The 24,429-nt window shown below is 42.2% G+C and overlaps 1 protein-coding gene and 1 long non-coding RNA gene across 2 annotated transcripts in view; both read right to left on the minus strand.

The window, feature by feature from the left end:
* Window positions 1-1,700: 1,700 nt before the first annotated feature.
* On the minus strand, window positions 1,701-19,078 carry LOC135543957 (uncharacterized). Its single transcript, XR_010456277.1, has 3 exons — window positions 18,975-19,078; window positions 8,296-9,431; window positions 1,701-2,045 (listed from the first exon to the last, which is right to left on the minus strand). It is a non-coding gene; the product is annotated as an uncharacterized LOC135543957 (long non-coding RNA).
* A 2,382-nt stretch (window positions 19,079-21,460) lies between these two features.
* LOC135544711 (ubiquitin carboxyl-terminal hydrolase 20-like) overlaps window positions 21,461-24,429 on the minus strand; it is a 34,626-nt gene continuing 31,657 nt past the window's right edge. Inside the window, 1 exon segment of the mRNA XM_064972554.1 lies at window positions 21,461-23,652. The gene's annotated coding sequence lies outside the window, so the exon portion shown is untranslated.

Genomic DNA, 24,429 nt, shown 5'->3' on the forward strand with positions numbered 1-24,429 from the left:
ATTATAAAAGTATATTTTTATGGTGAAAATGTGCTCCTGCAAACTTGAATCTCACACACATATCCTAGTGATTTTGCTGTTGGTTACTCGTCTTGCTGGCTGTGGAAAATTCAACTACTCCACAATGAGTTTTTCATTTTATTTTCATTTTATCTTGACAGCGTCTACTGTGTCCACATTTCCACTGTGCACAGACATCATTTCAACATCTAGTTTTGATTTGCATTTGGTTGAGTTTTCAACAGAAATCAACAAACTATTTCACCATGTCTTAGGATTTAGATAAAAAATTGGGTGAAAAAAATATGAAATTCCATTGATGACTTTTCGCTAATCCAAATCAGTTTTCCACATTAATTCAACTCCATCACATTACATTTTTTTTTGTTCAAATTATGTTTTGATTCCACCAGTTTTCGCCCGTTGGGTTGTGACCAGATTTTCTTGTGCCTCCCTAATTTCTTTTAAAAATAATATGAATTTATAGGCACTAAAAAACGACCCTCATTATATGAATAAATGATTATTACTTTGGATTGTGTCCTCTTTTCAGGGGTGAAAGTAGAATTATTCACCTGTGTAAGGCTATAGAAGATATTTTAAAGGCCTACTAAGAGATTAAAGAGATCTCACATGTCCTTAATTCAGGGATGGGCAACTGGCGGCCTGGGGCCTATCAGGGTCGAATTACCGGCTGGTGGGTCCCCATTTATTTTGTTAGTCAGTCTCACTCAGATATCATATTAAAAACTACAAACATTTCTCACCACCCTATGGCAAAATGCTTGCAGATCCGCAATAAACTGCAGCCCCTCATGATGAGATCATGTTTAATGTGGCCCCCACCCCCTTCAAAGTTTCCCATCCCTGCATTAATTGAAATGTCACACTTTGTCAAGGAAAAACATTTGTCGTGACCTCAACTATAAACGGAGACATTTTTATTATATACAGGTAAACACCCATAGCATGTCAGTCCTCCTAACCATTCCTCTCCCCCAGGCATGTAATTTTCAGAAAGCGTGCATTCGGATTGTTTGAAAAGATGCAGGTGGTGTGGAAAATTTGTAGGTGGGAGCACCAAACTTCAAAGAGAGTCTACCTCTTAGGAACGCGCTCCTCTTCTCGTGTCATAAAACTTTCCAGTCAATTTGAACTCTGTCATTATAGTTAATTAAATCATTACTCAGATATCAGAGATTAAAAAAAGGGCCAGGGACGAATTCAGAATTGAAAAGCTGGATAGCTAAGCCTACTGTCGCCAGGATACTGGACGAGGTGCTATGAAACGTTTCAGCATTCATTGAGGAGCACGACTTGAACCCGCGACTTGAACCCGCGACTTGAACCCGCGACTTGAACCCACGACTTGAACCTGCAACTCCATAGTGTTATGAAGCACTGTGCCATAAAAGCAGTGTAGCATTAGCTAAAATGTCCTTGGAAAACCCTTGAGAGAGTTTCCCTTTCCCTTTCTTCTCTGCTGTTTGGCTCTGGATCTGTCTGTACCCTGGTTAAACCAGACTGAATGCTCTGCTCAAGTCAAGTAAAACAATGGTGAGCGCAGCGTTGTGAGATCCAGGCTACTTGATCTCACCCAGGTGAGAGATTCCTACAGAACAGAGTTATGTGCGTGGGTCCACGTCTTTGCCAAAATAGGGGCTGGTGTTGTATAACAGATTTTACCCATCTTTTAATAGACCAACGTCAAGGGAATCATAAGCAGTGTATTGACTGACTGACACACGAGAAACTGTATCATCAAGCTATTTTAGTAAGAAATCTATGATAAGTTTGTACTACATCTTTGAGCCAAGACACTGACAGTCTTTTTCAATGTTAGATTTAAGGTAGACTGATACATTATGATCAGGGCCCAGAGTAATTCACTTGAGTAGGGACAAAAGTCATTCAGAACTCCAGGTTCTAGTATCTTTTCCTTGTCAGGTCACTGTCTTGTTTATGACACAGTGTGAGCCATGATGGTAAGGCCACATCATTGTGGGATGTTTTGAGAGTTCCAAGATAGTCTTTCCAAATCCCTTCTATAAGACAAAAGAAACAAACAAATAGTAAAAAGGATACAGATGTGAAATAATAAATACTGTACAATGAATATAATGTTGATCATTTTAATGGTTCATAAACCCAAACAGTTCCCCTTATCTCACTCACATTCCCACAAGGAGTATCAGCCAACAGTTGTGTTTATGTTAACTCACTGTCATGTAAATCTAAGCGATGGCGGAAGCGCTATAGGTCTGGGGGTGTGTCATAAATATTTTCACAGCCCTTATTATGAGTGCAAGAGCTGGCAGTGGAGTGAAAGGGTTCGGTTTTGATGAATAAAGTTGTAGGTGTGAGGAGGCCTTAGCCAGTCACTGGCCAATCAAGCAGTTCCATGGCTTAACACTGCATGTGTTCGTCTCAAATTCTGTAGATGATTGACGGTCTTTGAGTTGTCATCCACTCCCATTTGGCTGGGGGCACGAATAATATCGTCCTATCCTAGTCTATTGTGGATTGATACTGCAGTTTATTAAATAGCATTGGCTACATTAACGTGTGACAGTAACAGTAGAAACAAACATCTAGTGTTTGCTCATTATGTGTTGACAGTCAACATTATGTTGTAATTGGTTTCAACGAGTATAGGCCTTCAAGCATCGCACTTCTCCTCAAATAAAAAAATACTAGGCTCCCTTAAATGGTATTGTATGTGTGAGGCACATTCTCAATAAGCAAGATATAACATAGGCCTACTGTTGATAAGGCATTATAGGACTGAAAATGTTGAATAGCGTATGTTTGGAGGAGGTCGTCTTTGGTAACGGGACAAAAGGTGTTCTTTGGAAATGGGATGGATACAAGTCGAATGGAGAATGCACTACAGATACGCCTATGTGAATTGAGAATATTGCAAAAGCCTCACGAGTATACCATTTAGAAACCTTTTAATGATAGACTACTTGGCTAATACATGGCCAGGATAAGAAAGACATCAGTTGCATTGCTGTCGAACCAGCTTTGGTTATGGTAGTGTGAGGGCAGCCTACTGTTGGAGTCGACATGTTGAACATTGAGATATTAAATAAATGATAGGAAAAAAGCATAGAATCAAAGGAGAAAGAGACTGGTCCTCATTAGAAAGACAGATAGCTGTGGAATGTGTTGGGGTGCGTGAGCAGAGCACGGTGTTGATACAGGAAAGACAGATGGATTAGAGGAAGGAGGGGTTGAGGTCAGGAGGTGAGGACAGATTCCCTTAAGGGAGTAATAAAGGTTTGGAATCCTGTTACCCTCTTTACTCTCTTCCTGTAGAACTATAACATGTAAGGATTGGAGAGAAAGAAGGAGTGTCTTAAGTGTAAGTATCTGAGTGTCTGTTGGGTGTCTGAATACAGCTGTACAGAACCTTTGGGAAGAATTAAACTTGGTTAAAGCTTCTCTAGTGTCCGTGAGTTATTTACTCTGAAAAATAAGAACTTAACACTACAAAGGGCTTGATTTGTTTAACAAACGAAATGGAAAACAAGCAATAGTTCCAGGAAAATAGTATCACCGGATGATCTCATCTCTCATTCCATGATGGGCATATAGCCTACATGGAGGGGTTTTACAGACATCCAAAATAATAGCAGGAGCTGGCTAAAATAATATAATAGCCTACAAAGATAAAAAAGGAGATGGTCCACTCACTGTTTTGCAGTGAGATAGTTACAGTATTTCAGACCAGAGGAATGAGTGCCTCCTACTGGCCCTCCAACACCACTTCCAGCAGCATCTGGTCTCCCATCCAGGGACTGACCAGGACCAACACTGCTTAACTTCAGAGGCAAGTCAGCAGTGGGATGCAGGCTGGTATGCTGCAGGCACAGTCAAGAGTTGCAAAAGAGAGGTTCTATTGGGCAAATTCAGGTGTGTTTATGCCCGTTTCATTCCATTTGATTCCGTTCAAGAAACATTTTTCAACATAATTGGCGAAATGAAGACACCCCTGATCACACGCAAACACAGTTCATTTTCATAGCAGTCATATACAAACAGCATGATATTCTTTCTCGTTGTAGAACTCCTTCTCACGTCTACGTGCTCTCCTTCTCTCACATTTTCCCTTTGTGGACTTCAGTGAGCAACACATCAGCTGTCTTTGACCAGGCAAGAAAACCTTTCCAAGTCAAACCGTCATATCATAACCGCTACACACAGCCTATCTACATCATCGTAGCTACTAGAACTAAAGAGTTAGTAAACCCGCTACAATCATGCAGTACAGTGTAGGCAGCAAGTTGTTTAGCAGTTACACCGGCAGACCCCAATGGCAATAAATTAATAAAACCAAAAGCTTGAGTTGGAAGAGTTCCAGTGTTAGATAGCCATAGCCAGCTAGCTAACATAACATCCATCTAGGCACAATTAGCTAGCTGCATTCACTTCCTAAGTGAAAGTTAAAAGAAAATATAACGAAATATAGCTCTCCCTCGAAACGAATTTGTTCAAAACTGTTAAACCATCGTCTTTCACTTTCTTTGAGTCAACTACTCACCACATTTTATGAACTGCAGTGCTAGCTAGCTGTATCTTGCGCTTTCAGAACTAGATTAATTCTCTGATCCTTTGATTGGGTGGACAACATGTCAGTTCATGTTGCAAGAGCTCTGATAACTTCCAGAGGACATCCTCCAACGTTTCATAATTACTGTGTAAGTCTATTGAAGGGAGTAAGAACCATGACCCTCCTAGGTTTTGTATTGAAGTCAATGTATCCAGAGGAGGACAGAAAATAGCTGTCCTCCGGCTACACCATGGTGCTACCCTACAGAGTGCTGTTGAGGCTACTATAGACCTTCATTGCAAACCCGTGTTTTAATTAATGATTTGGTGACAATATATTTTGTTTAGTTTTATCTATGTTTCATTTTTAAAATATTTTTTTTTTACATAGCATGACTCCAAAAATGTACCTCGACATGATGATTATTCTATCAACAATTGCTCAAGAAATCGTTCCCACCACAACTTGTCACATAATTCATTTTACAGACACAAAAAGTTCCACCTTGTAAAACGAACAAATTGTCTGTCAACATTTCTGATATTGAGCCTGCACGATTTTCTTTGTAGAGTGGAAACGTGGCCAGACAGGAATTTATGCCTCTGCTACATCAGTAATGTGAAAGGTCTGGCCCCGAGACCATCCTAGCTGGAATACAGCTTTATTGATGAGTAGATGGTCATTTTACATGAAGTAAAATTGTATGTCCTGCTTCAGCTCTTTAAAAGTATTTTTGTGGTAGTGGGAGAAGTGTTCTGATATTATATTTGAAAAGCAGAGAAGTAGACTAAGATTTCATACACCAAGTTTTTGTCTAACTTGTTGGGAAAGTGGTCAAAATGTCTGTTTTTAAAAGTTGATGCAGTTACCCAAACAGCTGTTTTTGATTGATAGAAGATAATTCTGTTCTGATTCCAGATTTCAGAAGAAGAGAAGTATATCAAGATTTCATACCCTCTATGTGTTTGTCTAAGTTGTTGAAAGTAGCTGATTTACGTCAAAAGTTAGTGTTTACAGTGAATAGAATGTTGGAAGTCACAGCTTCAGAATGGGATTTTTTTAATAATGGGAGGTTAAGAATGTTGAAGAAATCCCATTAAAGTGTATGAAGTTTAATAAAAGTTCAATCGTTTAAAAGGTATAAATGGTTTCTATGTAAGCACAATATTTCTCGATCAGTTTGCATGTCTTAAAGTTTGGTTCTATCTTAAAAATGTGTAAGAGAAGTAGCCTCATAAAGAATAATGAAATGTATAAATAAGTGGCACTTTCACAAGCCACACTAAAGATGTAGATGTTTTGATGTAGGACGTGTATAGAGTCCAGGAAGACAAAATTATGGGATCAAGATAAGTTGACTGAATTTTATTCGATTTTCTTGTATCTTTTATTAGATTTATTTACTTATTCTATGCTATGTGATGCATAGGGATTAATGTTGTTTTGTCTGAATTCCATCGGGGACATCGGGTTGAAAATAAGTGGAATACGTTTAACATGGCATCCCAATACTCAGTGCATGTTTTGTATCCATTAAACAAGGGCAGGATATGGCATCTATAGGATATTGGTACAAATTAGACTCAGGTTGCCAGTTCACTCTAGTCCAGAACAGATTTCCCGTCAAACTCAGTATTTGAACTGCCAACCCTCCGAATTCTGGACCGCCTCTTTAACCTTTTAACCTCCAGTACCCCCAACAGTACACATGTTCATTGTCGCCCGGACAAGAACACCTCATTCAACGGCTTCTTTCCAGCTTCTACCTACAATAAGACTCCTGAACATCTTGTCAAACGGCTACCCAGACTATTCGCATTGCCTCCCCCCCTCTCCACACCAATACCACTCTCTGTTGTCATCTATGTATAGTCACTTTAGTTAACTCTACCTACATGTACAGTTGAAGTCGGAAGTTTACATACACCTTAGCCAAATACATTTCAACTCAGTTTTTCACAATTCCTGACATTTAATCAGAGTAAAAATTCCCTGTCTTAGGTCAGTTAGGATCACCACTTTATTTTAAGAATGTGAAATGTCAGAATAATAGTAGAGAATTATATATTTCAGCTTTTCTTTTTTTCATAACATTCCCAATGGGTCATAAGTTTACATACACTCAATTAGTATTTGGAAGCATTGCCTTTAAATGGTTTAACTTGGGTCAAACGTTTCAGGTAGCCTTCCACAAGCTTCCCACAATAATGTTGGGTCAATGTTGGCCCATTCCTCCTGACAGAGCTGGTGTAACTGAGTCAGGTTGGTAGGTTTCCATGCTCACATATGCCACAAATGTTCTATAAGATTGAGGTCAGGGCATTGTGATGGCCACTCCAATACCTTGACTTTGTTGTCCTTAAGCCATTTCGCCATAACTTTGGCAGTATGCTTGGGGTCATTGTCCATTTGGAAGATCCATGTGCGACCAAGCTTTAAGTTCCTGACTGATTGCTTGAGATGTTGCTTCGATATATCCACAAAATGTTCCACCCTCATGATGCCATCTATTTTGTGAAGTGCACCAGTACCTCCTGCAGCAAATCACCCCCACAACATGATGCTGCCACCCCCGTGCTTCACGGTTGGGATGGTGTTCTTTGGCTTGCAAGCGTCCCCCTTTTTCCTCCAAACATAACGATGGTCATTATGGCCAAACAGTTCCATTTTTGTTTCATCAGACCAGAGAACATTTCTCCAAAAAGTACGATCTTTGTCCCCATGTGCAGTTGCAAATGGTAGCCTGGCTTTATTTACGGCGGTTTTGGAGCAGTGGCTTCTTCCTTGCTGAGCGGCCTTTCAGGTTATGTCGATATGGGGACTTGTTTTACTGTGAATATAGGTACTTTGTACCCATTTCCTCCAGGATCTTCACAAGGTCCTTTGCTGTTGTTCTGGGATTGATTTGCACTTTTCGCACCAAAGTACGTTCATCTCTAGGAGACAGAATGCATCTCATTCCTGAGCGGTATGAGGGCTGCATGGTCCCATGGTGTTTTTGCTTGCATACTATTGTTTGTACAGATGAACATGGTACCTTCAGGCGTTTGGAAATTGCTCCCAAGGATGAACCAGTCTTGGTCTACATTTTTTTCTGAGATCTTGTCTGATTTCTTTTGATTTCCCCATGATGTCAAACAAAGAGGCACTGAGTTTGAAGGTAGGCCTTGAAATACATCCACAAGTACACCTCCAGTTGACTCAAATGATCAATTGGCCTATCAGAAGCTTCTAAAGCCATGACATAATTTTCTGGAATTTCCCAAGCTGTTTAAAGGCACAGTCAACTTAGTGTATGTAAACTTCTGACCCACTGGAATTGTGATACAGGGAATTATAAGTGAAATAATCTGTCCATAAACAATTGTTTGAAAAAATACTTGTGTCATGCACAAAGTAGCTATCCTAACCGACTTGCCAAAACTTTAGTTGGTTAACAAGAATTTTGTGGAGTGGTTGTAAAACTAGTATTAATGACTCCAACCTAAGTGTATGTAAACTTCCGACTTCAACTGTACATACTATCTCAACTAACTGGTGCCCCGCAACATTGACTCTGTAGCGGCACGCCCTTGTATATATTGTTATTTCATTTTTTACTGCTGCTCTTTAATTACTTGTTGCTTTCATCTCTTATTCTTATCCGTATTTTTTGACACTGTTGGTTAAGTAAGCATTTTACTGTAACACCTGTTATATATTGTGCATGTGATTTTATTTGATGATTAGTTGACAGGTACCCGAGGACTGGAGTTGGGAAACACTGCTTCGGCTACCTGTCACCCCAGTGTCAGTCATCTGTCTCCTGCCAGTCCATGGTGAAGGTGCTGCCGGTGGTGCTGTTGTGACTGTTGTTGTCATCGCAGCAGTCCTCTGCATCGGAGAAGGAGGACATGTAGTGGAGGCCAGTGACTCTGTGGTAGCCCCCCTGGAGAGCCTCGGGGAGGGCGGTCAGTTCCATGGCCCTTCGGCTGGTTCTCCTCACCGACAGACTCCACACATCAATCAACTGTGAGCACATGGCACAGCCCATTGTGGGTTTATGGAGAGCGATACACACAGAGTGGAATTGGCTCGTATCGTGGAATGCTGATAGACACACACACACGTTTTGTCACATGAAGTCACTGATTCCCACAGACAGACACCGCGAACCGTTACGCATGTGATATCACTCACACTTATTCACACGGGCAGACAGACGGGTGGACAGATGTGACAGGTAAGTAAGTGAAACAGACATGACAGACTCACTGACACACACAACTCTCTCTCAGTGGCGCAGTCTGACTCAGACCTCCAGTGAGTGAGCGAGTGTGTGTGTCTTCCCCCAGAATTAATTTACAGGAGGACTATTTGAAGCCCCAGGCCGAGAGAGAAAGAGGTGTAGCTACGACAAGAGAAGAAAACAGAGGGAGTAAAAAAAAGAGAAGTCAGACGTGGGTTGTACGTCGACCGCAGCAGACAGCTGCCTCACATCGAACCCAGCCCCCAGGGCAGCTCTGAGGTCACCGCCAGTTGAGGAGTCAAAGGGTTATGGATGAGCTCCCATAACCTTCCCTTCTCTTAGTGCAATTCAGATGAGGACAGGCGTCCAACACAATGTCAATATTTACATCAGATATTAGTCTGTTCTGTAAAGTCTTTCTCTAGTGCCAGTAGTGATGGAACAAGTGTTTGATATTTGTCCCCCTCTCCCCTTAATCCAGGATATGGTTCATCTGCAGTACGGTTTACTCTGGCTCCAACTAGTGTTTTCAATCCAAAAATCCAAAAACGTGGTCCTGGTCAGTCTTCGGTCATGCAAGTGTTGTCCTCGGTGTGAGGTCCTCAGGTCAGTGACTGTTTTAGTTCAGGTTGTCGAACAGAGACGAGCCTGAAAAGAAAGAGAGAAGAAAAGGTAAACGAGGGGTTAACAAGTCTGGCCTCCCAGTCCTTCCTGTCCAGTCACACAGACACAACAAGGCTATCTAACACAGTTGTCTGCCGGGGTCGAACACACACATTCCAGTGACGTGCAGTCGGGATAGGCAATGCTTACCCTGTGATAATCTAAGAAAAAAGCTGTTATGATTTTTTTTTTCTTTTCTCAATGATTCTGTTGATTGTTATGCTCAAAATGTGCTGAAACTGCATCAAAACCTCAGGAAAAACTGCATCAAAAGGAAAGAGGGTATTTCCGTCTTCCTTTCCATTCATTCAAACCATTGATTCGAGCAGCTATTCCTTCCTACAGTGACGTAATGGACAGGGGCAGCATAGGCCTCGCTGCTTTGCCGAGCTTCATTTGTTGCATTGAGCCTATTTCATATTTTGCACATGCGCATTGCATAAACATGTTGTGTGGGTAAGCCACGGGTAAACCCTGCACGTTTGGGCATGTCCCGTGAACTGAACGAAACTAGCTAGCTACTGTAGCAAAAACAACCTGACAAGTGCTGCACCTCAAACAAAGTTGGATTTCAAATTATAAATTCAGAGAGGGAGACCAACACTAGCGCTTCCTGACCATAAATCAGAGAAAGAGGCAGAAAAGCATCTGTTTGAATGCACCAGACAGACACAGGAACCCGGAGCAGACATCTGATCAAAGATGTCTGGAATGTTTTACAATATCAGTGTTCAAAATGAAAGGTTTGATCATTTTGTCATCCTTGGCCCTACAATGCTGTCTGTCACCAAGAGGTTTACCCTGAAGGACAGACAAATTGACATCATTCACAAGTAAAGGAAGGTCTAAATGCATTATACTTTGCAATTTGAGGACTAGGCTACTGTTGAATGAACATGAGAATAGACAACATTCATTTGATTTATCAAGCTCGATTTTCATTTTGATGACACTTTCTTTGATGTTGTGAACTGCATTTTTCAGTCATTTTGATTGTTGATATGAACATTTTGTCGATATGTGTGTAATAATATTTCACTTCAAAATATGATTATGTGTGTGCGTGTGTGTGTTTGCGCGGGCTGGGTGAAGTGCATTGGAAGAATTGTAAATCCATTGTGAAAGGACATGGATTTTGCAAACTATTCAGATGAAATGTGTCCATATATTGGTATTTAAGTGCTACCTATTGGTTGTGACTGATTTCATCTGAATGGTTTGCATCATTCTATGGCTGAGCTGAGCTGAGCAGTGTGTTATTTTGTCAGATGATATGAAATATCCAGCAATCGTAGGCCATCGCTTGTGTATCTTGGCTACATTGGTATTTACATTTGGTGAAAATTGATTGTCAATTTCAGTGAATAGCCTTTGTCACTGTGGTTGCTGGAGCTAGCTGTTGCTTGGTGAACTTGGGCTTCATCAAGGTTTATTCGTGAGTAAATCTGGCTTTGATAATAGCCTACCCAGCCACCGATCTGATTGCACGTCACTGACACACACAGATTAGGAAAAACAACATTCTGACTATCAATTTTATATTCTCTCTGTCATCTGTCACTTCTGGACAGACAGACGCACCCACCCGAGGTCAAACTGATCCATGCCAGTAATACTAATATCAGACACACTAATAATACTTAAGCCATCTACTGGCATACTGTTGGCCTGCCACACACACTGGGAGTAGGCCAGTAACCAATGGTTACTGCCTGGTAAAATCACCCAAGTTTTAGTAATGTAAAAAAATATATAATAAAAATCATCGCCAAGCTAGCAGAATTCAGTCTGCTCAATGTGGCAAATCAAATCAAAAGTTTATTGGTCAGTGTAGCGAAATCCTTTTGTTTCTAACTCCAACAGTGCGGTAATAATACCTAGAAAACAAAATAAAATAATATGCACATGGTCTTAAAAGTTAAAAGAAAATGAAGAAATGGGGCGAGACAGATAGGCAGGCAGCGTTTGTCAGCCAGTTGAGGTCATGAATCAGGTGGCATCATTTTTTATGGATGTATAAAAATAAAAAAATCTATTGAAAAAAGGTCAAATGAAACAAAATGCAGCTCGTTTGCAGTCTTTCCAGCTTCTGTTTGAAGGGATTGTGTTAGCTGTGCTGTTGGCTAGCTCCTCTGAACAACAGTATCCTGAAGAGTGAGCACATTTTCTATGCCAGGCTAAATCACGCCTCATTGCTATGGATGTACCCAAATAAATGTCACTAGAAAACTGCTTAAACAAATGCAGCTACTTTGCTGTTATTCTGGCTGCACTTTTTAACAAGGCAAGTCAGTTAAGAACAAATTCTTATTTTCAATGACGGCCTAGGAACAGTGGTTTCACTGCCTTGTTCAGGGGCAGAATGCCAGATTTTTACCTTGTCAGCTCGGGGATTTGATCTTGCAACCTTCCGATTACTAGTCCAGCGCTCTAACCACTAGGCAACAAGATGACTCATGAAGCTGTTGACCCAAAACTCTTGAGTATGTTACCGAGAGCTTAACCTTAACAGACAATGCAGAGTTCTTATATAGTGAACACTAAAAACGCTTAGTCATGGCTGGTTCCACCCCTCCCATGCTGATCGGGGGGCACCACAAGCCACCCTGGGTTCATCCTGTGGTCATCTGCACCCAGTGTTGTTTTAACCTCACCTGGGCTTAGTTTCCCAGATGCCATGATTTTGAGACAATAAGGGATCATGTTCTACTCCTCCAGGCTCACTCTATCTCGACTATACCCACCACATATTGTCTATGGAAGGCAGTCTTTAGGTTTTTATCACCAATTTAACTGCCAGCTCAAGCCCCAGAGGCCCAACTCAAGCCCATGGACACAGACGAGAGAGTACTCAAACCTTATTTGACACATAAAAAGTATTATAACATAATCTTGTAATTTTGCTCTCACACTAGCTAGCAAGCACGGCATAAGAACGTTGCCAGCAAGTATTTTAGAACGAATGAACAGACATAGCCCATAGATACAGAACAAAAAGACAGAACGACTGGGTTGCGTCTCTGGCAACAGAACTGATAGAATGAACGGCCAGCCGGCTTGGTTAGCAACCCTATATTTGTGTCGGGACTATATCTTGTAAAAGGATGAAAGAGTATGAATAAATTCATCAAAACAACGTTTTTAATGAAAATATGTTAATCATTATTTGAATATGTTGGTAACCCATTGTAAAAAAGTGATAATGCCCTCAAGCCGGTGTTTGGAGGATATGTTGGCACGGTTTGCGGGTCCGAGACAACACCTGTGCCAATATGTCCTCCAAACACCGGCTTCTCTGGCATTATCACTTAAATACACACAAAGTGTACAAAACATTAAGGACACCTGCTCTTTCCATGACAGACTGACCAGGTAAATCCAGGTGAAAGCTATGATCCCTTATTGATGTCACTATTTAAGCTTCTTTGAGCAGTATGGTAGTAGGTGACAGGCGCACCGGTTTGTATCAAGAACTACAACGCTGCTGGGCTTTTCATGCTCAAAAGTTTCCCGTGTGTATCAACGGCAGCCCACCACCCAAAGGACATCCAGACAACTTGATACAACTGTGGGAAGCATTGGAGTCAACATGGGCCAGCATCCCTGTGGAACACTTTTGACACCTTGTCGAGTCCATGCCCAACAAACTGAGGCAGCTACTCAATATTACGAATGGTGCCGGAGCAGAAGGTTGATGTTTTACGTACCCCCAACCGATTGTGTTTTTTTGTTTATCTGCGTTGTTTGTAACTTCTGTTTTTTTAAACAATTTTTGCACATAATGTTACTGCTACCGTCTCTTATTACCAAAAATAACTTCTAGACATCAGGACTGCGATTACTCACCACGGACTGGCAGAGTCATTTTTCTTCTTTCACGACTCTGACGAGCCCGAGGTGGAGGATATACAGCTCCCTCTGGAACAGGCCCCGACCCCAGTGATCTGTTTGAAGAGGAGGTGGAGGATATACAGCTCCCTCTGGAACAGGCCCCGACCCCAGTGATCTGCTTGAAGAGGAGGTGGAGGATATACAGCTCCCTAGGGAACGTTCCCAGTTTCTGTGTTGTGTATATGCATGTGTGTATTTCAGGAAATGTCTTCCTGGATTCCCCCAAGCAACTGATTGGACGGCCCCCATTGCAAATTGGAGCTCTGACCCCGCCCTCTCGTCAGGGGATACAGCTTTCTGCAATTACCGACTCCTTATGCAGCTTGAAAAGCCAGTGTTCCTTTGTTATATGGGAGAGAGCTTCTTTGTGTGTCCTGTGTTTCATTGTGGGTCTGTATAATTTGTTGTAAAATATTTTGTAGCCGGTCCTGCAGGGATATGTTTTTGTCAAAAGGACTGTGTTTTTGATTATGGAAATTGCTCACTTTACATTAGTAATTATTCTGTTTTTGTTCCCAAGGGGGAAGGAGAAGGCACCTTGGGAGTGCAAAGGCAAGAGGCCTGCGGGCATACATATACATATACCTGCAGTATGTACTCTGTCTATGCACACTAGGTAAGACCACCCCCTGTATAAAGGTCAGCGCACCAGGTGGCGTTAAGTATAAGTAAGTAGTGGGTAGGTAGATAAGGTAGGAGATGGGGCTCTTGAAATTTTATTTTCTTTGGTTCCGTCCCCTTTTCCTCAAATTATCATGCAAAGGAAGAATAAATTCCCTGTAAACAGTAATATTCTCTGCCTCTGACATCCTTACCTGCACCTACAGTCACATACCTCTTTCATTCTGCGGGGAGTTGAGTGTAGCAGGGTGTTGCTTTCCCTCCTCCAAGAGGCATGCGTAACACCATCATTAAATATGCCGATGACAACACCGACAACAACAAGACAGCCTACAGGGAGGAGGTCAGGGACCTGGCCGTGTGGTTCCAGGACAACCTCTCCCTCAATTTCATCAAAGGAGACAAAGGAGATCATTGTAGACTACAGGAAAAGGAGGACCGAGCACGCCCCCATTCTCATCGACGGGGCTGTAGTGGAACAGGTTGAGAGCTTCAAGTTCCTTGGTGTCCACATCACCAACAAACTATCATGGTCCAAGCACACCAAGACAGTTGTGAAGAGGACACGAAAAAACCTATTCCCCCTAAGGAGACTGAAAAGATTTGGCATGGGTCCTCAAAAGGTTCTACAGCTACACCATCGAGAGCATCACTGCCTAGTATGGCAACTGCTCGGCCTCCGACCGCAAGGCACTACAGAGGGCAGTGCGAACAGCCCAGTACATCACTGGGGCCAAGCATCCTGCCATCCAGGAACTCTATACCAGGCGGTGTCAGAGGAAGGCCCTGAAAATTGTCAAAGACTCCAGCCACCCAAGTCATAGACTGTTCTCTCAGCTACCACATGGCAAGCGGTACCGGAGCGCCAAGTCTAGGTCCAAGAGGCTTCTAAACAGCTTCTACCCCCAAGCCATAAGACTCCTAAACATCTAGTCAAATGGATACCCAGACTATTCACAAATACCCCCCCTCCCCTCTCCACACCACTGCCCCTCTCTGTTGTCATCTATGCATAGTCACTTTAATTAACTCTACCTACATGTACATATACTACCTCAAATAACTTGTGCCCTCGCACATAGACACTGTACCGGCACCCCCTTGTATATATTATTATGTTTTACTGCTCCTCTTTAATTATTTGTTACTTTTCTCTCTTATCTGTATTTTTTGAAACTGCACTGTTGGTTAGGGGCTCGTAAGTCAGCATTTCACTGTACGGTGTTGTATTCGGCGCATGTGACTAATAACATTTGATTTGATCCTAACATTTGGTATATTCAGTGTATTAAGGTGTGCAGACAGTATGGACTCAGTATATGAATAGAACAAGTTTGTACAGCAGTAGTTATATAGGATGAGCCATCACTAGAATACAGTATATACATATAACGTGGGTAAAACAGTGTGCAAACATTATTAAAGTGACCAGTGTTAAATGACTATGTACAGTGGATAGGGCAAAGCAGTCTCTAAGGTGCAGGATAGAGTATCGAGTGGTAACTGGCTCGTAAGAGTGACTAAGGTTCAGGGCAGGGTATTGGGAGGAGGCCGGCTAGCAGTGACTGTTTAGCGGTCTAATAGCCTGGAGTCTCTCGGTCCCAGCTTTGATACACCTGTACTGTCGCCTCCTACACTGAACCAAAATATAAAACGCAACATGCAACAATTTCAAAGATTTTACTCAGTTAAAGGAAATCAGTCAATTGCAATAAATTAATTAGATGATAATTCTATCGATTTCACATGACTGGGAATACAGATATGCATCTGTTGGTCACAGATATCATTAAAAAAAGGTAGGGGAGTGGATCAGAAAACCGGTCAGTATCTGGTCTGACCACCATTTGACTCATGAAGCATGACACATCTATCTCTCCTTCGCATAGAGCTGATCAGGTTGTTGCTTGTGGCCGGTGGAATGTTGCTGGATATTGGTAGGAGCTGGAACACACTGGCGTACAAGCCAATCCAGAGCATCCCAAACAGGCTCAAATTGGTGACATGTCTGGTGTGTATGCAGGCCATGGAACACCTGGGACAGATCCTTGCGACATGGAGCTGTGCTGAAACATGAGGTGATGGCGGAGAATGAATGGTACGACCATGGGCCTCAGGATCTCATGACGGTATCTTTGTGCATTCAAATTGCCATCGATAAAATGCAATTGTGTTTGTTGTTCGTAGTTTATGTTTGCTCATACCATAGCCCCAACACCACCATGGGGCATTCTGTCCACAACATTGACGTCAGCAAACCACTCGCCCACTTGACACCATCTGCCTTGTACAGTTGAAACCAGGATTTATCTGTGAAGCGCACACATCTCCAGCATGCCAGTGAAGGTGAGCATTTGCCCACTGAAGTCGGTTATGACACCGAACTGCAGTCAGGTCAAGACCCTGGTGAAGACGATAAGCACGCAAATGAGCTTCCCTGAGATGGTTTCTGACAGTTAGTGCAGATATTCTTTGGTTTTGCAAACCCACAGTTTCATCAGCTGTCCAGGTGGCTGGTCTCAGACGATCCCGCGGGTGAAGAAGCCGGATGTGGAGGTTTTGGGCTGGCGTGGTCACACACTTGGCCTGCATTCGTGAGGGTATACTGACACATTCTCTAAAACGACATTGTGGTAGAAAAAAATAACATTCAATTATCTGGCAACAGCTCTGGTTGACATTCCTGCAGTCAGCATGCCAATTGCACGCTCCTTCAAAATGGAGACATCTGTGGCATTGTGTTGTGTGACAAAACTGCACATTTTACAGTGGCCTTCTATTGTCACCAGCACAAGGTGCACCTGTGTAATGAACCTGCTGTTTAGTCAGATTCCTGATATGCCACACCTGCCAGGTCGATGGATTATCTTGGCAAAGGAGAAATGCTCACTAACAGGGATGTCTTTCCAGTTTTTGGTTTGAATAAGTTATAATCTTCACAGTGGGAACAACATCCTCTATGCACTTCCTGATGAACCGAGTCAGTGTATACATGGCATTTGGCATTTGATGGTGAGCTATTCCAGATGGGGAGAACAATAGGATTTGAGTTCCTGTACGTTACCACTCCACCAATCAGGCCTTTATGGGAGAGTGACCAGATGGAAGCCACTCTTCAGTAAAAGGCACATGACAGCCTGCTTAGAGTTTGTCAAAAGGCACCTAAAGGACTCTCAGACCAATGGAAACAAGATTCTTTGGTCTGATGAAACCAAGATAGAACTCTTTGGCCTGAATGCAAAGCGTCGCGTCTAGAGGAAAACTGGCACCATCCCTACGGTGGTGGCAGAATAATGCTGTGGGGATGTTTTTCAGTGGCAGGGACTGGGAAACTAGTCAGGATCGGGGGAAAGATGAATGGAGCAAAGTACAGAGAGATACTTGATGAAAACCTGCTCCAGACCGGGGTGAAGGTTCACCTTCAAACAGGACAACAACCCTAAGCATACAGCCAAGACAACACAGGAGTGGCTTTGGGATAAGTATAGGCAAATGTCCTCGAGTGATCCAGCCAGAGCCCGGATTTGAACCCGATCGAGCATCTCTTGTGAGACCTAAAAATAGCTGTGCAGCGACGCTCTCCATCCAACCTAACAGAACTTGAGAGGACCTGCAGAGAAGAATGGAAGGAACTCCCCCAAATACAGGTGTGCCAAGCTTGTAGCATAATATCCAAGTAGACTTGAGGTTGTAATCGCTGCCAAAGATGCTTCAACAAAGTACCGAGTAAAGAATACTTATGTAAATGTGATTTTTTTTTTAAATACATTTGCTAACATTTCTAAAAACCTATTTTTGCTTTGTCATTATGGGGTAACAACAATTTAATCAATTTTAGAATAAGGCTGTAACGTAACAAAATATGGAAAGAGTCAAGGGGTCTGAATACTTTCCGAATGCACTGTATGTCATGGAAAGAGGGTGGGTAGCCTAGTGGCTAGAGCATTGGACTAGTAACCGCAAGATTGAATCCCCGAGCTGACAAAATCTGTCGTTCTGCCCCTGAACAGGCAGTTAACCCACTGTTCCTAGGCCGTCATTGAAAATAAGAATTTGTTCTTAACTGACTTGCCTGGTTAAATAAAGGTAAAATAAATAATAAATGTGTTGCTTTTACTACTTTGACTGTTTACAAAAACAACATTTCTCTCATTCATTAATCAGCAGCCCCCCTTATTTTCACCATCCAATATGTTGATATAGATAATAGTTATAATGGTGGATGAGACATCCATGAATTATGAACAGTACCCTGAAACCTACACGACCCAGTCGAAACCATCAGGACATCGTACCTTGTGTGTATTTTCCTATTTCCATGTAATCATTGCAGTGACTAATAATTATACCTTTCAATGTCACCAGATAAGAGCATTATGTCTACTGTGACCTTTCTTTCTATCGTCACATCATGATCAGCCTGTGTGCATTATGCAAAGGCAACTCGTTTGCATACAAAGAGCCATTACATCCAAATGAGCCAATGATGTCAGTCGCTGGGGCGAGGACGGGAGAGCCCCACCCCGGTCCAATCAGAGCTACTGGTACAGTAGCCTGCACAGCATCCCTGTCATTACTACAGATCCTCCATGATTTCATTTAGCTCTATCACAGCCAAAGGCTTAAAGTAATTCTACAGCAGCTATTTAACGATCATCACTCATTCATTTCATGAGGTTTGGTTTCTCCTGAGTCATTCAATGTCTGTAACAGCTGAAACTCTAATCCTTACTGAGTCAGAAAATGAAGTAACATTATGATAAACACTGTTCGTACAATATGTGCACCTCTGCAGTCAGAGATGCACAGAACACCGGATTGTTGCGCCCAAACACAATCTGTACAGGAACATATGTCATTACTCTCAGACAGCTGGTGTAGACAGTCACACACATGCACTAGTCATGAGGCTGCAGTCAGAGGCACACATGCCAATGTTTTGAAACAGTGGAGCGATCCAGCAGCAGTCTTATTTGGGTTGGTCAAAGAGAGGTATACATTACCCCTCCCACTTACCTTGTATGTTGTTTCCCTGCTCCTTTCTGCAAAGGATGATCTGTGTGCTCTTCTATCCTCTCTCCTCCTGTTATTTTCTCTCCTCCCTTCTCTCCTTAGTCATCTCTATCTGCCTCGGTCTGGATAAGCATGATACAGCCAGAGCCATGCATAGGGGATGAGACTATGACATCATAGTCTCACACAGCGAGACACCACTGTTCTGTCTCGCTCTCTCACACACACAAGTTTCACAAAGCATACATGCGTGCCAACACACACACCCAAAACACGTGCGCAAACATGTGCAGGCACTCACACACAGACAAGAAAAGGTCACCAAAGCATCAAGGGAGTGTCCAATTAGATTATTTTACCCAGCATGCAGCATAAGGGATCAGTGGCTCTTAATCAATTGGAAATGTCTGAAACGGGAACATTTTTTATCCAAAAATGAAAATACTGCCCCCTAGTTACAAAAGGTTATTGCCCCTGAAAGCTTAATCAATTGGGAATATCTGGTCTTCCAGATTACCTATTGATCTGGCCATCATTCCAACATTAAAAATGATATTTTAATACCGAGATTATGAATCACAATATTCTCTTCCATTATTATAAATATCTTGAAAGATGGCAGACTGTTAGCGCTGATCATTATAACAAGATATTAAACCACTACTTAGTGTATACTTTGGGGTGTGGCAGTGGGATAGATCAGCAGTCAACAATATTTCAAAATTAGAGAATATATATATTTTTTTGCACTGGCAAGGGCTTGATATATATACAGTGGGGAGAACAAGTATTTGATACGCTGCCGATTATGCAGGTTTTCCTACTTACAAAGCATGTAGAGGTCTGTAATTTTTTATCATAGGTACACTTCAACTGTGAGAGACGGAATCTAAAATAAAAACCCAGAAAATCACATTGTATGATTTTTAAGTAATTAATTTGCATTTTATTGCATGACATAAGTATTTGATGCATCAGAAAAGCAGAACTTAATATTTGGTACAGAAACCTTTGTTTGCAATTACAGAGACCATACGTTTCCTGTAGTTCTTGACCAGGTTTGCACACACTGCAGCAGGGATTTTGGCCCACTCCTCCATACAGACCTTCTCCAGATCCTTCAGGTTTCGGGGCTGTCGCTCGGCAATACGGACTTTCAGCTCCCTCCAAAGATTTTCTATTGGGTTCAGGTCTGGAGACTGGCGAGGCCACTCCAGGACCTTGAGATGCTTCTTACGGAGCCACTCCTTAGTTGCCCTGGCTGTGTGTTTCGGGTCTTTGTCATGCTGGAAGACCCAGCCACAACCAATCTTCAACGCTCTTACTGAGGGAAGGAGGTCGTTGGCCAAGATCTCGCGATACATGGCCCCATCCATCCTCCCCTCAATACGGTGCAGTCGTCCTGTCCCCTTTACAGAAAAGCATCCCCAAAGAATGATGTTTCCACCTCCATGCTTTACGGTTAGGATGGTGTTCTTGGGGTTGTACTCATCCTTCTTCTTCCTCCAAACACGGCGAGTGGCGTTTAGACCAAAAAGCTCTATTTTTGTCTCATCAGACCACATCACCTTCTCCCATTCGTCCTCTGGATCATCCAGATGGTCATTGGCAAACTTCAGACGGGCCTGGACATGCGCTGGCTTGAGAAGGGGGACTTTGCGTGCGCTGCAGGATTTTAATCCATGACGGCGTAGTGTGTTACTAATGGTTTTCTTTGAGACTGTGGTCCCAGCTCTCTTCAGGTCATTGACCAGGTCCTGCCGTGTAGTTCTGGGCTGATCCCTCACCTTCCTCATGATCATTGATGCCCCACGAGGTGAGCTCTTGCATGGAGCCCCAGACCGAGGGTGATTGACCGTCATCTTTAACTTCTTCCATTTTCTAATAATTGCGCCAACAGTTGTTGCCTTCTCATCAAGCTGCTTGCCTATTGTCTTGTAGCCCATCCCAGCCTTGTGCAGGTCTACAATTTTATCCCTGATGTCCTTACACAGCTGTCTGGTCTTGGCCATTGTGGAGAGGTTGGAGTCTGTTTGATTGAGTGTGTGGACAGGTGTCTTTTATACAGGTAATGAGTTCGAACAGGTGCAGTTAATACAGGTAATGAGTGGAGAACAGGAGGGCTTCTTAAAGAAAAACTAACAGGTCTGTGAGAGCCGGAATTCTTACTGGTTGGTAGGTGATTAAATACGTATGTCATGCAATAAAATGCAAATGAATTACTTTAAAAAATCATACAATGTGATTTTCTGTTTTTTTGTTTTAGATTCCGTCTCTCACAGTTGAAGTGTACCTATGTTAAAAATTACAGACCTCTACACGCTTTGTAAGTAGGAAAACCTGCAACATTGGCAGTGTATCAAATACTTGTTCTCCACACTGTATACATTTTCAAGCCAGTGCAAAAAAAAATCACCTGGTTCTAATTCAACACTGTACTGCGGCTAAGTGTGAAAACAAGTGTGAAAATATGACGACACACCAAAATACACAGGCAAATGAAAGAAGCCTTTTAATCATTAGTTTTACAGACACTCATCTGAGTTACCAACGACGACAAACAGCATCAATAGATCACCACTGCTGTGACCATGACAGACATTGAAGAACAAGTTTAATTAATTACTATTATTCTTTTGGATAAAGACAAGTCATTATCGACGCAATCAAATCCACCACAGCAATGTCTTAATGTTAAATCATCAACAAGTGAAAATTAAACTCTTACAAGCGAGTGTGTGTGTTGTGTGTGTGCAAACAACCCAACATAAACACACCAACCAGGAATTCAGAAGTGAGGTGAATTAAGATAAGTATCACATAGCGTTTTAAAAACGTTGGAACTGCAGCACAAGGATCGTCACTGTAGTCCACTGTCATAACAAAGGTTGCTAAAGTACATATCAGCAGACTTTAATAATAATAACAACAACAATAATAACAACAACAACAACTCTCAGGTGTCTGAGCACAGATAGACAGCCAGAAATGTTTCATTGCACTTCTCTATAAAAAAAAACAGAGGTTTCACATCTGTACTAAATTGACAAAAATACAGTACAAAAAAATTATATATATTATATATCTATTTTGAAAAAGGGGAAAAAATGACATTATCTTTTTAAAAAACTACATAATTCCTCTTTGGACACTGACATACCACTTACCAGCACGGCAGCACAGAATCACTCAGATGTTTTTCAAACCTCTACTTTTAGGTTCAAACACTGTTTGGCCCGACTGGACAGCATCCATTACATAGCATTACTACAGTAGCCATTGACACGCTTGAACGCATGTCATTTAACCATTAAACGGTTAGTTGGCATACTCCGGGAAATCAGGGGAAGCTCATAATGACATCACCACTTGCATCATCTCTTGTCAAAGTACAAAACATCGTCCTACCTACTAAAAAACAAGTTTGAACCTCTGTTTTAGCGTGTATACCTGCACAGTAAATTGAATTGTACCTTTATGGTGGGAGGGATGAGGGGGATTATAATATTTGACATTTTAAGTCATTTAGCAGACACGCTTATCCAGAGCAACACACAGGAGCAATTAGGGGTAAGTGCCTTGCTCAAGGGCACATTGACAGACTTTTCACTTAGTCAGCTCGGAGATTCGAACCAGAGACTTCTCGGTTACTGGCCCAATGCTCTTAACAGCTAGGCTACCTGCCTCCCATATTTTCCAAGCAGACGGACGAGTGCAGAAAGGTGCAGGCTAGTAAACTGGGGGAGTGGTGAATTCTGGGAAATGGAGTTTTGCTGAGCTGAGAAGTACGAGACATCTGAGCAACACTCACTTTAGACGGGTGACCGACACACCTCTTTACACCTCTTCCACACCTACCCCTCCAGGTGGACGGGATCTCCCCCCTCCTCCTAGCCTGATATCCTATCCTAAACTGGGGCTGCAGAAACCGGTGGGTTGGTAAGACAACACAAATAGACCTGGGAACAGTCTATTCTCCTAAGGAATGGAGAGAGAGAGAGAGAGACAACCTAATCTGCTTGTTCATACAGTATGTAAATTTACACTACTAAGGGTTATTGATGGGATAAGCCTCGATCTGACTTAAATAAATAGCTCTGAACAGCCTTTTTTTGTTTTGTTTTTTTACATCCATCCTCTTCCATCTCGGAGTGACAAACGTCATTGAATGTTTGTTGTTTGGGGCCTGCAGCAAAAAAAGATTAGTAAAAGTTCACCCGAGTTGTCAAGAAGCAATTAACACCGATGATGTCACGCCCCTCGGCACGCCATTCCCTTCCTCCCTCTGCCTCTCGTCTGAGTGCAGGACACCATTAACGACATGACACACCTACTACAGTAGTACAGCAGCAATTTAGATTTTGATGTCACCAACCTACTGCAACTACCACAATAGCTTCGAAGACATGGTGTCACATAATGTATATTTTCTTACTAAAACATCTTAAGAGTTCAATAACTAACACCTTTTCTACTACACTATGATGATAATTGACCAATATGTCTTCCTGCACAGGTAATAGAATAAGGCGCGTTGCTACATTTTACAAAGTGCAATAAGGCTTCTCTTCACCCAGGTGCAAATCAACCACCTCAGCTCCAGTGAGGGCTAGTGTACAGGGGTACATAGCAGCAGCGAGTGTACAGGATACAGTGTACAGGGGTGTCAAACACAGACAACCTATAAGGGAAGGAAAGAAAACATTCTTATTAAAAGAAGAAAATACATCAAGGGAAACTTGAATTTTGTGGATTCTGGTGGATTAAGTATTTTTTTTGTAGAATTGCATGTTTTAATGTGCAATACCAATTCCCCTCTGTCTTAATGTGCAATCTAGTTACAGTAGCTGGACTCTCAGGTTGTGCAAACACAGTTGTCCAGAATTACATTTATTAACTATATCAAGTGCCTTGCCTTCCTTGTTCTTTTCACATTGAGGCACACCCATTAACCACACATACCCGCAATGGAGGAATGTAGTAACTCATGAGAACGACAAGAGCTACGTGAGAACAATGGTACCAGACAGTTAGAGGAGCCAAGAGGTCCAGTACTGAAGTGTTTGGGGAAAATGGTCATGTTTATGCAGCCTCCTCCTTAGACCTGTGTGTGTGTGTGTGTGTGTGTGTGTGTGTGTGTGTGTGTGTGTGTGTGTGTGTGTGTGTGTGTGTGTGTGTGTGTGTGTGTGTGTGTGTGTGTGTTTGTGTGTGTGCGTGTGCGCGTGCGTATTCAGACCGCTTTACTTTTTCCACATTGTTAAGTTACAACTTTATTCCAAAATGGATTCAATTGTTTTTTCTCAAATCTACAGTGGGGCAAAAAAGTATTTAGTCAGCCACCAATTGTGCAAGTTCTCCCACTTAAAAAGATGAGAGAGGCCTGTAATTTTCATCATAGGTACACTTCAGCTATGACAAACAAAATGAGAAAAATAAATCCAGAAAATCACATTGTAGG

Source organism: Oncorhynchus masou, chromosome 8 (assembly GCF_036934945.1).
Source record: "Oncorhynchus masou masou isolate Uvic2021 chromosome 8, UVic_Omas_1.1, whole genome shotgun sequence".
NCBI lineage: Eukaryota > Metazoa > Chordata > Actinopteri > Salmoniformes > Salmonidae > Oncorhynchus > Oncorhynchus masou.